Source organism: Pongo pygmaeus, chromosome 12, assembly GCF_028885625.2.
Source record: "Pongo pygmaeus isolate AG05252 chromosome 12, NHGRI_mPonPyg2-v2.0_pri, whole genome shotgun sequence".
Classification (NCBI taxonomy): Eukaryota; Metazoa; Chordata; class Mammalia; order Primates; family Hominidae; genus Pongo; species Pongo pygmaeus.
In genome coordinates this window covers 71,042,501-71,056,549 of record NC_072385.2, presented here as the reverse complement: position 1 = coordinate 71,056,549, position 14,049 = coordinate 71,042,501, and the positions used below count along the sequence as shown (strand labels likewise).

Genomic DNA, 14,049 nt, shown 5'->3' with positions numbered 1-14,049 from the left:
CTATTACCAATGTTTAAATACCATTAAAGTCTAAGAGATAAAGACAATTTAGAGCAAGGTAAGTATAAGTATACAGTTGAAGCGGGAAAAGTTCCCTTGTCCCCCTCGCAGGGCATGCGATGAGGGTGTGGCTTGCTTCTTCAGTGCCCCACTGCACAAGCCTCTAGGGGAGTATACAAATGAGCAGGGAGCCCCATGGCAGTGTCTAGGAGTGAATGTTTACAGCTCCTGAAGCCCCAGTGGGCGTGTGTTACACGGTGCTCTTTTAGTTTAGCCATCCATAGGCTGCTTGTGTTAGCTCAATTAAACCCCTGCCTTATCACAAAGGCAGAGGGCTTTCTGTATCCTGGGGTTCTTGGGTTGGTTTACCAGAAGAATCGGATCACACATAGGCTTGGAGAATGAGTGCAAGGTTTTAATGAGTTGAAGTAGCTCTCAGCAGATGGGGGAGCCAGAAGGGAGATGGTTTTCCCCTGGAGCTCAGCAGCCTGGGCTCTCCTCAGACTGCCCCAGCCAAACTCCATGTCATTCTGCAGGGGTGGTCTGTGGCCTGCTGCGGTGGTTGGTGACCTGCCGGCGTGCTGGTACTTGTTGGTGCATTCCTCTCGACATTCAGCTGCCCATGTGTTCTTCGTTGATGCACTCCTCTCGATGTCCAGCCACCTGGATGTCTGCCTGCTAGGGTCTGGGGTTTTTATAGGCACAGGATGGGAGCGTGGCAGGCCAGGGTGGTCTTGGGAAATGCAACATTTGGGCAGGAAAACAAAAATGCCTGTTCTCCCCTAGGTCCACGGGCACAGGCCCAGGGGTAAAGCCCTAGCCAGGGATCACGCCCTCCTCTCTTCCGTATCATTTAAAGGGACCACACTTCCTTTCCCAGCATTTCCTTTCACCTATCACAGTAATGCTTTGGAATTAACCACCTACTCATCTTGAAAATAAGTAAGTAACCACTTTATTGTTTCAGTGGAAGACATGTCCCTTCTTCAGACTCAATCTAATCTACCTGGAATCCATCCTTTCCTGCCTTTTCCAGGAAATCGTTATTGTTCCTCACTCTCCCCTACCTTCAACCTCTTTCTCTTTCTACTGATGTTTATGAGCCTAAATGGTCAGAACAGGCTCAAGCCTCTCCCACTTTTACACACACACACAGACACACACGCACACACACACACACACACACCTCATTCAACCAGCTATGTCTTTATCTTTCTTTTACCTCTTAAAACCAAGCTTCCTAAAAGTGTTTCCCATAGTCACTCACTCTCTTTGTATCTCTTTTTCCACTAAACACTCAACTCACTGTAACCTAGCTTTTGCTACTTTTTTTTTTTTTTTTACAGCCCAGAGGTCCTTTATTTTCCTTTTTAACACCTATTATGCCATGAATTCATAGGGAATAGGTTCCAGCAGCTCAGGCTCCTTCCCATTGGTTCTCACAAAGTGTGCTTCTCTGGGTGGAGCAGGCTGGTGCTTTAGTTGAACCCAGGTACCTTTCTCTTTGGCTTCTTTCTTTTTCTGATAATTTTTGTTCACGCATTTCAGGAAGCTATCTCGGCTCTTAGAGTGTTTAATGTGCTCAATACGCACATTAATTCTCTTGGCAAGAATCTTGCTCTTAACTTGTTTGTTTACAACAATGCCAACAGCATGCTGGGTAACATTGTAGACTCTTCCAGTTTTGCCATGGTAACACTTGTGGGGCATTCCTTCTTGAACAGTACCCATTCCCTTCATGTCTACAATATCACCTTTCTTATAGATTCGCATATACGTGGCCGAAGGAACAACTCCATGTTTTCTAAAAGGCCTAGAGAGCATATATCAGGTGCCTCTCCTCTTTCCCTTTGTGTTTGTCATTTTGGTGAATTACTAGAAGATGGCGGTTCTGGCCGAAAGGTACTTCATTCTTTTAGAGTCCTTTTCTCCAAGTCATAAACTACCTTTATTTGCTACATCTGATGGCTACTTCTTTATACTTTCTTTTACTTTTCAGTAACATTTGACACTATCAATCATTCCCTCCCTTCCTTTCTCTCTCTTTTTTTTGAGACGGGTCTCACTCTGTCACCCAGGCTGGAGTGCAGTGGTACGATGTCAACCTCTGCTTCCTGGGCTCAAGTGATCCTCCCACCTCAGCCTCAGCCCCCAAGTAGCTGCGACTACAGGTGTGCACCATCATGCACCGCTAACTTTTGTATTTTTAGTAGAGACAGGGTCTCACGATGTTGCCCAGGCTGGTCTAGAACTCCTGGACTCAAGCAATCCACCTTGACCTCCCAAAATGCTGGGATTACAGGCTTGAGCAACCATTCCCAGCTTCTTTCTCTTTTTTTCTCCCTTCCTCCTTCTCACCTATTGGGGAACCTGCCCCGATACTCACGTAGGTTCTTTTCTATTTTCCCTAAGCATCAGCCGGTTTGAGAAATAAAGGGACAGAGTACAAAAGACAGAAATTTTAAAGCTGGGCATCCGGGGGAGACATCACATGTCGGTAGGTTCCGTGATGCCCCACGAGCCACAAAAACCAGCAAGTTTTTATTAGGGAGTTTCAGAAGAGGAGGGAGTGTGCGAATAGGTGTGGGTCACAGACATCAAGTACTTTACAAGGTAATAGAATATCACAAGGCAAATGGAGGCAGGGCGAGACCACAGGACCACAGGACTGGGGCGAAATTAAAATTGCTAATGAAGTTTGGGGCACCATTGTCATTGATAACATCTTATCAGGAGACAGGGTTTTGAGAGCAACCAGTCTGACCAAAATTATTAGGCGGGAATTTTCTCTTCCTAATAAGCCTGGGAGCACTATGGGAAACTGGAGTCTATTTCACCCCTACAGCCTCGACCATGAAAGACAGCCATGCCCAGGGGGGCCAGTTTAGAGACCCACCCCCAGGCGCATATTCTCTTTCCCAGGGATGTTCCTTGCTGAGAAAAAGAATTCAGCGATATTTCTCCCATTTGCTTTTGAAAGAAGAGAAATATGGCTCTGTTCTGCCTGGCTCACCGGCGGTCAGAGTTTAAGGTTATCTCTCTTATTCCCTGAACAATTGCTGTTATCCTGTTCTTTTTTCAAGGTGCCCAGATTTCATATTGCTCAAACACACATGTTGTACAATTTGTGCAGTTAATGCAATTATTACAGGGTCCTGAGGCGACATACATCCTCCTCAGCTGACAGGATTAGGAGATTAAAGTAAAGACAGGCATAGGAAATCACAAGGGTATTGATTGGGGAAGTGATAAGTGTCCATGAAATCTGTACAATTTATGTTTAGAGATTGCAGTAAAGACAGGCATAAGAAATTATAAAAGTATTAGTTTTGGGAACAAATAAATGTCCATGAAATCTTCACAATCCACATTCTTCTGCCATGGCTTCAGCCGGTCCCTCCGTTTGGGGTCCCTGACTTCCCGCAACACTCACTCACCCTCCCTCTTTTCCCCGCTTCTTTCTCTCTTTTTAAGTATCTTTTACTGGCTGAATAACAATTCCTTTCTTTTTCTTTTTCTCTCCCTCCCTCACTTTCATCTACTTCCACTTTCTCTCTCCCTTCCTTCTTTTTTTCCCCTTCTTTCTCTCTTTAATTTTAAGTATCATTTACTGGCTGAGTAACAATTTCTTTCTTTTTCAGAAGAAAACCCTAAACATATATTTACAGGGGATATTGTAAAGGGTCAATAACAGTAAAGTCACATTGCTTCCCACACATAAAAAGAAATGTTGATCATCCTCGGATGCTCCTCCAGACTTTTCCTGTGAAGTTCCTCACTCCCATCTGAGTTTCTTCCCTGCTAACAAATTTCCTGCCGAACTGGCTGTCACTCCCACTTCTCTTCCCCAATCTTAGGAAAAGGACATGGATCACCCAGGTTTCAGGGAGAACTTGCCTTCAACTCTGAGGAGAAGGAATGTATTGCCATTAGCTTTTAATTCCACTTGTTAAAAGAACCGTGAAATCAATCTAGACTTATCCTTTGCATTGAAGTTTATGGCTGGGCTGAGACTAAAGGGGCCATGAGTGACACTGGAAGATATTCAGACATTGGAGGCTTGCAGAGCAAGCTGTGGGGCAGGGAAGGCCATGTGGCAGCAGGGAAGAGATTTGAATTGGGGGCTCCTTGAACAAATTTGGGGCCAGAAGCTGGAGCAAAGGGTGGTTGGGGGTAAAAGGGAGGCTGCCAGCACAGGGCATGGGCAACTTACTGGGGTGATGCCTCTCCATGCCTCAGGAAATGGGGTATCCCAGGTCAGGGTGTGTCTGGAGTTGGTTCCTTCCAGTGGGTTCTTGGTCTCGATGACTTCAAGAATGGAGCTGCAGACTTTTGTGGTGAGTGTTACAGCTCTTAAAGATGTCACGGACCCAAAGAGTTAGCACCAGCAAGATTTATTGTGAAGAGTGAAAGAACAAAGCTTCCACACCATGGAAGGCAATCCAAGTGGGTTGCCGCTGCTGGCTGGGGTGGCCAGGTTTTATTACCTTATTTGTCCCCGCCCACATCCTGCTGATTGGTCCATTTTACAGAGTGCAGATTGGTCCATTTTACAGAGTGCTGATTGGTCCATCTTACAGAGCACTGATTGGTCCATTTTACAAACCTCTAGCTAGCCACAGAGCGCTGATTGGCACATTTTACAAACCTCTAGCGAGCCGCAGAGCAATGACTGGTGCATTTTACAATCCTAGCTACAGAGTGCTGATTGGTGCATTTTACAATCCTCTCGTCAGACAGAAAAGTTCTCCAAGTCCCCACCTGACCTAGAAGTCCAGCTGGCTTCACCTCTCAAAGGGGGTCACAGAGGCCATCCCCAGTTTCCCAGAGCCAGGGCGGGGCTGTAAAGGATAAGGGATTCTCATGGCCCCAAAGCCTGATGGAGCTGGGAGGAAGCCCAGCTGCCTCAGCTGCCCTGGGGGTCTCTGCCAAAGACCCCCACTCCATGGTCTTAGATGTTGCTGCTGTTGCTGCCACCATCAGGCAGTCACATCCCCGGGGATGTCCACTACAGGATCCACCGTCCCCACACTGGTAGGGGCTGTGGACACTTGAGAGGCTCCTCGGCTGCAAGATCCGGGAACTGGCTCTGGCTCCAGTGCTGCTCAAGGACAGAGGCCCACCCTGGCTGCTGCTGGGATAGATTCACCCACTCTTTCTTGAAACTTCCTCCTCCCTGGCTTTCCATGTTGCAAACTTTCTTTGTTCTTCTACCTCTTTGGTCGTTTCTGTCTCCTTGACCCTTCTTCTGCCTGTGCCAGAAATGTTGTTGTTCCTCATGGTCCCTCATAGACCCCTTTCTCCTATTACTGGAAAATTTCATCTACCTCTATGTCGTCAGCTCCCATTAGGAAGAAAACACAAGTTTATACTTCTACCCCAAATCTCTTCTCCTGAAAGTCTAACTTGGATCTTCACTTTGAAGTCCTACAGACACTTACTTTAGTTTGGATTCCCCTACCCTCAAGTAGAGCCTAGGACTACAGCTTACCTGAATGAAGTTTTTCTGAGAAGGTAATTCCAGGAAGCAGGAGTGAGGACCAGGAATAGTGAGACACGGAAGGAGGAAAAGCCAGTAAAGGGTACATTGCTGAGCTGATAATCACTGTGGGCATAGACTGGTTATCATCATCCATTTCACTCAGAATTGTTTCTCTGGAGGCTGGGGGGCTGGGGCATTGTTCACCAACTCCCAGCACCCATTGGTTGAGGACTGCTACCAGGAAATGGTAGCTGAGGCACATTTGAGCTATACTGTTGCCAGGCTGAGGGATTTCCCAATTCTGGAGAAAGCTGTGAGGAGAAAAGCAAAAGTGATAGTGTCAGAGTGCAGGGACATGTTCTCCACAGCTGCACTGGCATCAGAGGTGAGGCAACAGGGTAGAAAGCAGGGCACAAAGTGCATTGCTATACAACATTCCAAAACACAACCAGCTCCCCAGCATCTGGTTCTCTTTTTGTCACCCTATCCCAAGGGCTGGCACGTCCCCTCAAAATCCTTCAGTGGCCCTCCTTTGCACTTAGAATGCAGCTTTTGACTATGGCCTTCTGATAGTTGCAGGAGGCAGATAAGGGTAGGGATTGGTCAGTTGGCGGGGCGAGGTGGTCTCCGGAGAATCTCTGACCCACCCCACAAGTGTTTACATCAGATGCTTTTGGGCAGATAAGGGAACCTGTCCAGAGTTTTGTCTGTGCATGCCCGCAACAGACTGGGGACCCACCTGCGCACTGCGAGACTGGGGTGGAGCCACAGGAAGTTCGCACCTTGTGCAGCGGGGAGGATCCTGGCCGCCTCAGCTCGTGTGTGGTGGCCTGATATTCAATCAGTGAGGTGGGAGACAGTTAGCATACCCCCTTCTTTTTTCACTGAGAGCTTTCTTTTAATAAATTTCCCTCTCCTCACCTTTCAGTGTATCTGCGTTCCTAATCTTTCCTGGTCGTGTTACAAGAACCTGGTTTTAGCTGAACTAAGGAGCAAAAAATACTGCATCACTTCTGCCCCCTGCTCACCTCACCATCCTCATCTCTCAACATTCCCCACCCCACTGTCTCCACTCCAGCCTTGCTGATCTTTCAGTTCTGTGGGTACACTGTGCTTTCTCTCATATGTAGGTTTTTACACACATTGTCCCTCATCCTGGAACATTCTCTCTCCAGCCCTCTTTTCCCTTAATTCTTATTTGCAACCTGGTTTCAGATTAGCTGCCACTTCTTGATGATCGTCCATATCTAGATTAGGTGCCTCTCTGTCTCTTCCTATACCATCTTATGCTTTCCTGTCAGAACACTTGTATGATATTATAACAGCCTGTTCACTTGTCTGGAGCACTCTCTAGACTATGAGCCCTGTGAGGAAAAGATCTGTCTGCATCCTGTTCACCATTTCATGCCCAATGCTTACCATAGAGTCCTAGACGTAGTTGACCCTCAGTAAATGATTGAATCAATATCCCAAGTGTTAATAGAGCATTAATTCTCACTGTGTGGCAGGGTCTCCCAACACGTCTCAGAAAACCTAAGCATTCAGCTGCTTCTTGAAGAGTTGTAAAAGCCCTGAGGCTGGCTTGTTCAGGAAACAATAAAGTTTGGTTGCCTAGAACACACAGTACTCAGTAGAGCATGGCAAAGATGAGACTGGTCTTTCACTTTATGGCCGGATTGCAAGGGCCTTGAATGATTTTGGATTTTATGGAGTAGACAGCGGTAGAACCATTGAGGAAGTTTTAAGAAGACAGTGCTTAGTCATTTGGGTTGTAGAAAGATAACTCAGCTGGGTGTGGTGGTTCATACTTGTAATCTGAGCACTTTGGGAGGCCAAGGCAGGCAGATCACTTGAGCTCAGGAGTTCAAGACCAGCCTGGGCAACATGGCAAAACCTCGTCTCTACAAAAAATAAGAAAACAAAAAAAAAAACTTAGCTGGGTGTGGTGGCGCGTGCCTGTAGTCCCAGCTACTCGGTGGGCTGAGGTGGGAGGATGGCTTGAGCCCAGGGGGTCGAGGCTGCAGTGACCTCAGATTGCACCACTGCACTCCAGCCTGGGTAACAAAGTGAGACCCTGTCTCAAAAAAAAAAAAAAAAAAAAAGATAACTCAAGGCAACAGGTTAATGGCCATAGAAAAAACAGAGGTAAGAAATTCAGTTAGGTCACAATTATAGTAGATAACAAGACCTGGAAAGCAGTAGCAGTGGGAATAAGGAAGAGGACTGGATTTGAGACCTTTTAGAGGTAGATTAGATAAGGACTCAGTGACTGGTTGGAGACAAAGGGTGAAAAAAGAAGCAGTATATATTGACTTTGCATTTGGATGCTTGGGAAGATGGTGATGTCACTAACAGCTGGTGAATATAGTTCAGTTTTAGATAAAAGTGAGTTTAAAGCACCTGGGTAATGAGAAAAGTTGAGAAAGAAACTGAAAATTTGAGTCTGCAGCTGAGGATTGGAGGTTGTGGTAGGCTGAATAATGGCCCCTAAACATACCCAGATTCTAATCCCTGGGACCTGTGGATGTTACCTTACATGGCAAAAGAAACTTTACACATGTGATTAAGTTAGGGATTTTTTTTTTTTTTTTTTTGAGATGGGAGTGCAATGGTGCAAACACAGCTCACTGCAGCCTCAACTTCCTGAGCTCAAGCAATCCTCCTGCCTCAGCCTCCTGAGTAACTTGGACTACAGGCATGCACCACCATGCCTGGCTAATTTTTTATTTTTTGTAGAGACAGGGTCTCATGTTGTCCAGGCTGGTCTCAAACTCCTGAGCTCAAGCAATTCTCCCACCTAGGCCTCCCAAGGTGCTGGCATTATAGGGATGAGCTACCACACCCAGCCAAGTAAGGCATCTTGAGATAGGGAGATGATCTGGAGATGCAGGTAGACCCCAAATATAATCTCGAGTGTCCTCATAAAAGGGAGACAGAGGAAGATTTGACTACAGAAGAGGGAGTAGTAGATGTAATAATGGAAGCAAGAGGAAGGAATGATGTGAGGAAGGAATCACAATCCAAGGAATGCAATAATCTCCCAGAAGCTAGGAGAGGCAGAGAAGGGATTCTCTTCTAGAGCCTCTAGGAGAAACCAGTCCTGCTGATACATTGACTTTAGCCTGTTGGAACTGACTTCAGACTTCTGGCCTTTAGAACTATAAGATAGTACATGGTATTTTTTAACCACCAGATTTGTGATAAAGTTGTTTCAGCAGCCATAGGAAACACACAGAGGTGTAGGTCAGGAACTAATTGGTAAGGAGCACCACAGTAGTGGGAATGAGTAAAACTGTCTAGAGGGAGAGGGCCTGTAGAATGAGAAGAGGGGAGGACCAAGGAAGAAACCCTTGAAATCCACTTTTAACCCTCAGGCAGCAGCAGAGGGACTTCCATGTCTGGCAGTATGACAGACTACATACCTTGAATGATAGCTCACTGAAAACAACTACAAATAATTAACAAAGTATTTTTTAATCTTTTGAAGTGCATGTTTATGCTGGCAGAAATAAGGAATACTCAGAGGTCAAGTATTAGATGCAAGTGGAAACCCAGGAGAGGTTTCCACAGGAGAGGTTTCCACTTGGAGAGGTTTCTTGGGTTTCCACTTGCATCTAATACTTGACCTCTGAGTATTCCTTACTCCTGAGTATAAACAGAAACCTGGAGAGGTTTTTGCCTTGAGAGTATCTGCCAAATTCACATGAGTGAATAAGTGAATACAGTGGTCAAGGTGTACACAGAGTGAGTCTAATTGTAGACCCTTCCACCTCCACTTAGAGCTGGGTCCACAAAAGACTACACTGTGTAAGTATGAGTTACAAATTAACTTATTGCCTTTCCCCCAGCCCCAGAGTATTGCAAGGAAAATTGCCTGCCTTGAGACTTGATTCTAAATGGAGGGAGAAAAAAACATCTCCCCTGAGAACTCATAACATAGCCAGCACTCACACAGTCTTGCAGCTCAAATTCACACTGTTCTTTAGAGTCCAAAAAATTCAAGTCAAGAGTTAAGTTCACAGTAAACCTTAATTTGTAGTTTCCAGGCAACTGGCAGAAACAAATGCAAATCTATTCTAGAAGTACTCATCTTCAACACAGGCCTCGATGACTTCTCATCAATAAATTCTAAAAAAATACAAGCTCATGGTCAAAATCACAAAATGCAAAAGGAAATAATTGCTCTAGTCAGTTTTGTGTTGCTGTAACAGAATACCTGAAACTGGGTGATTTAGAAAGAAAAGAGGTTTATTTGGCTGACAATTCTGGTGGCTGGAAAGTCCAGGTTTGAACATCTATATCTGGCAAGGGCCTCAGGCTGTTTCAACTATGGCAGACAGCAGAAGGGGAGGGGATACCTGCAAAGAGATCCCATGGCAAGAGAAGAAGCCAGACTTTAATAACCTGGTCTGTCCGAAATAATTCATTCCCACAAAAGCAAAAACTCACCCCAGCAGGAGGACATTAATCTATGAATGAAGAATCTACCCCCATAATCTATTAATGAGGACCCAAACACCTCCCACTAGGCTCCCACTCCCAACACTGCCACATTGGGAATCAAATTTCAACATGAGTTTTGGCAGGGACAAACCAAACCATAGCAATAATGTAACATAAGCAAAGGCCAGCATAAACACAAATAACAGAATCAGACTGCAAAGCTTCAGCTATTGAAATTACTAAGCACAGAACATAAAATAAGCCTATTAAATATCTTAAAATAAATAAGAGAAAAAAATGAAAATATGCATAAAACATGACCAGAAGATTTGAAGAAGACACAGAAGATTTGAAGAAGACCCAGAAGAACTACTAGAAGTTTAACAGATAATATTTCAAATTAAAAATACAGTAGACAGGTTTAACAGCAGAATAACCACAACTGGAGAATAGATTCAGATGGATAGATCCAAGAAAATTTCCAGAATGTAGCCCTAAGAGATGGAAAATATGAACAAGAGGTTATAAAACATGAAGACAGTCTTGTGAAAAATATAACAATTATCTAATTGGAGTTCCAGACAGACAGGAGAGAAGGAGAGGGGCAAAGGCAATAACTGAAGAGGTAATGGCTGAGAATTTTTTAGAAATGACAAACCACAGTTTTTAAAAGCCCAACAATCCCAATAAGGATAAATAAAAGGACATTCACACTTAGACGTCATGTAGTTGAACTACAGAATACCATAAACAAAGAAAAAAACTTGAAAAGCTGCCAGAGAAAGATAAGACAGATTAGTGTACTTTCAACAGGACAATTAGACTTCTTAACAATTATAGAAGCCAGAAAAAGTTTAACATTTTCAATGTGTTGAAAGAAAATTACTGTCAACCAGAATTTGAATATTATCTTTCAAAAACAATGACAAAATCAGACACCTTCAAACAAACAAAAACAGAGTTTGCCATCAATAGACCCTCACTAAAGGAAATTCTAAAGGCTGCTATTTAGGCAGGAAGAAAGGGAACAAGGAAGGTCAGAGATGAATAAAAGAATGAGGAGCAAGGAGAGTGCTGAATATGTGCTTACTTGTAAATAAATATTGGCTACAAAGATCAATAATCTCTTTTTAAAAAATAATATCTTAAGGGGCTAAAAAGCAAGATAGAAATGAAATACACAGCTGTCAATAGCATGTAACTGGGAGGGGAGGATCAGAATTAAAGTGTTTATTGTGTGGTAAATGGTAAAGATATTAAGTTTCCAAGTTAAAATTTCTAGCATAACTACCAAGAATGTATAACTTTTTAACTATAAAGGGAAAAAGTGGAAAGAGAAAAATAATACAAAAGTGGACGAGAATAGAGGAAAAAACAAAATATTGAAGGTTCAAGATACATAAAAAGCACAATATAAGATGGTGAAAATAAATCCAAATGTATCAATAATTAAGTAAAATAGACTACTCAATTTATAAGCAAAGACTGACAGGTGGTATATATTGTGTTTTAAAGAGTGCAGGTATATTCTCTTAAGTCACATTTAAAACATAAGGATTCAAAAAAGTTAAGAATAAGAGCGTGAAAAAAAATTGTATCATGCAGACACTAACCAAGAGGATGTTGGTGTTGCTATATTAGTATCAGACAAAATAACCCTTAAGGCAAAAACCTTCACGAAAGATAAAGAGAACATTTCATAAAGAGTTTCATAAATAAAAAATGTTCAGGCCAGGCATGGTGGCTCATGCCTGTAATCCTCGCACTTTGGGAAGCCGAGGTGGGTGGATCACCTGAGGTCAGGAGTTGGAGATCAGCCTGGCCAACGTGGTGAAACCCCATCTCTACTAAAAATGCAAAAGATAGCCGGGTGTGGTGGTGTGCCACTGTAATCCCAGCTACTCGAGAGGCTGAGGTGGGAGAATTGCTTGAACCCAGGAGGTGGAAGCTTCAGTGAGCAGAGATTCTGCCCCTGCACTCCAGCCTGGGTGACAGAGTGAGACCTTGTCTCAAAAAATAATAAGAAAAAAATAAAAAAATAAAAACGGTTCTGTCTTCCAAGAAGATGTAAGAATTCTAAGCTGTTAAGTACCTAGATCAAGTTGACCAAATCAGTAAGGAGAAAGATTAGAACAACATAATTAATAAGCTGGCACTAATTAAGTACAGTACATGGAACACTGCACCTAACAGCTATACAATATAGATTCTTTTCGACCAACATGGAGTATTTTTGAAAACTGACCACATTGCTAGGTTAGAATACAAATCTCAACAATTTAAAATTGGAATCATACAGACCACAGTTTCTGAACATAATGCAATTAAGTTAGAAATCAGTAACAAAGGGATAACTAGGAAAGTCCATATTTGAGAAATTAAGATATCCTCTTCTAAATAACATGTGGGCAAAAGAAGAAATTATGATGGAAATTAGAAAATACAATGTGTGAACACAAAGACCCTATAATAAAAATGTATTTAATGTAGATAAAGTAAGATCTAGTGAGAAATTATAGCCTTAAATGTTTTTATTAGAAAAGATGAAAGACTAACAATAAGTTAAGAAGTTAGAAAAATAATAATGAAATAAAAATAAGTAAGAGAGTAGAAATGAATAAAGATAGTAGAAATTAATAATATGGAAAATAAAAATACAACAGAAAGGATTCACAAGGCCAAAAATTCTTTCTTTGGAAAGCCTTTTATAGGTAAATATTAGAACAAAAGAGAGGTTATAATTACAGTTGATGGACACATTAAATGGTTAATTAGGAGGATAATGTACGTCAGGGCTATAAGTTGGAGAACTTAGGAAAATGGATAAGTTCATAGAAAAAATAGAATTTACTAAAACTTCCTCAAGAGGAAATAGAAAATAATATTCCAAAACATAGTCAAGAAAATGAATTGGCTTAAAATTGTCCCACAAAGTAAATACCAAAACCAGATAGTTTTTTGTTTTCCTTTAAAATTTTTTTAATTATAGAAATTTTAATAATGCACAAAAGTAGAGAAAATTGTAAAATGAACTATGTACCCACCATTCAGCTTCAATGATTGTCAGCACTTGCCTTTCCTTTTTATTCAATCTCCACCCTCATTTTTAAACAATTGTTTGCTTTGAAATAATTTTAATCTTACAGAAAAGTTCAATAAATAGTACCAAGCATTCACATATATCGTTTATCCAGTTTCCCCTATTGTTAACACTTTACATACCCATAGTACAATTAATCATATAGATTTTGATTCTCTCCTAATTGATCCATGGATTTAATGAAGAAGCAAGAATATATACAATTTTACTTATATGAAGTTAACAAAAAAAGTCTTATTTTATTTTATTTTATTTTTTTAATAAGACAAGGTCTCACTATGTTGCCCAGGCTGGTCTCAAACTCCTGGGTTCAGGTGATTCTCCCACCTCAACCTCCCAATAGCTGGAATTATAGGCATGCCCCACAATGCCCAGCAATGTTGTTTTTTAAAAAAAGAACACAAATATATGTGGTAAAAAAAGAAAAATAAGGAACATTTTTATTTCCTTTTATTTGTCTCAGAGATAAATCCATTTTTCTCTGAGTGTGAAGGGCTAAGGCTGGGATCAGGAAGGGGCTTACAGGGAACTTAGAAATGTTTATTATCTTAAACTAGATAGTTCTTGCTATACCCCTCTTGTGCTGGACATTCTGGGCCTCTGCCCTGGGCTCCAGGCTTTGGAGTTCCTTCCTTGGAATGTTCTAAGTCTCTCTCCGGTGCATGAGATCAGCTGGGGAGTGCAGAGCAGTCCTGTACCTGAGCCCAAACCTGATCTCACCTGGGTCCCAGTCCTCAGAAGCGCTTTTCTCAAAAGTTGGTGAGTACTCCAGTGACTAGGACCATTGTGGACTGGGTGTGCTATCTGGGCAGTGTACCCAATACTCAGACCGGGACTCACAGTCCTGGACCTCCATTTCTCCCCAGGGCACATTTCTCCTTTGGTGCATTCTCTGACTCTCTACCAACCCACCTCTTCACCACCACGAGGTCAACCAGATGCCCAGAGGAGCTTTGAGACTCTCCCCTATGAGATGGTTCCTGGGTTCTGGAGGGTGGCCTGGTGAGTAGATCACTCCCACTGG

General features: G+C 42.7%; 1 pseudogene; it reads right to left on the bottom strand.

Annotated features, from left to right (window-relative positions):
- Positions 1-1,351: 1,351 nt before the first annotated feature.
- Positions 1,352-1,866, bottom strand: LOC129030159 (large ribosomal subunit protein eL21-like; annotated as a pseudogene).
- Between the last annotated feature and the right edge of the window lie 12,183 nt (positions 1,867-14,049).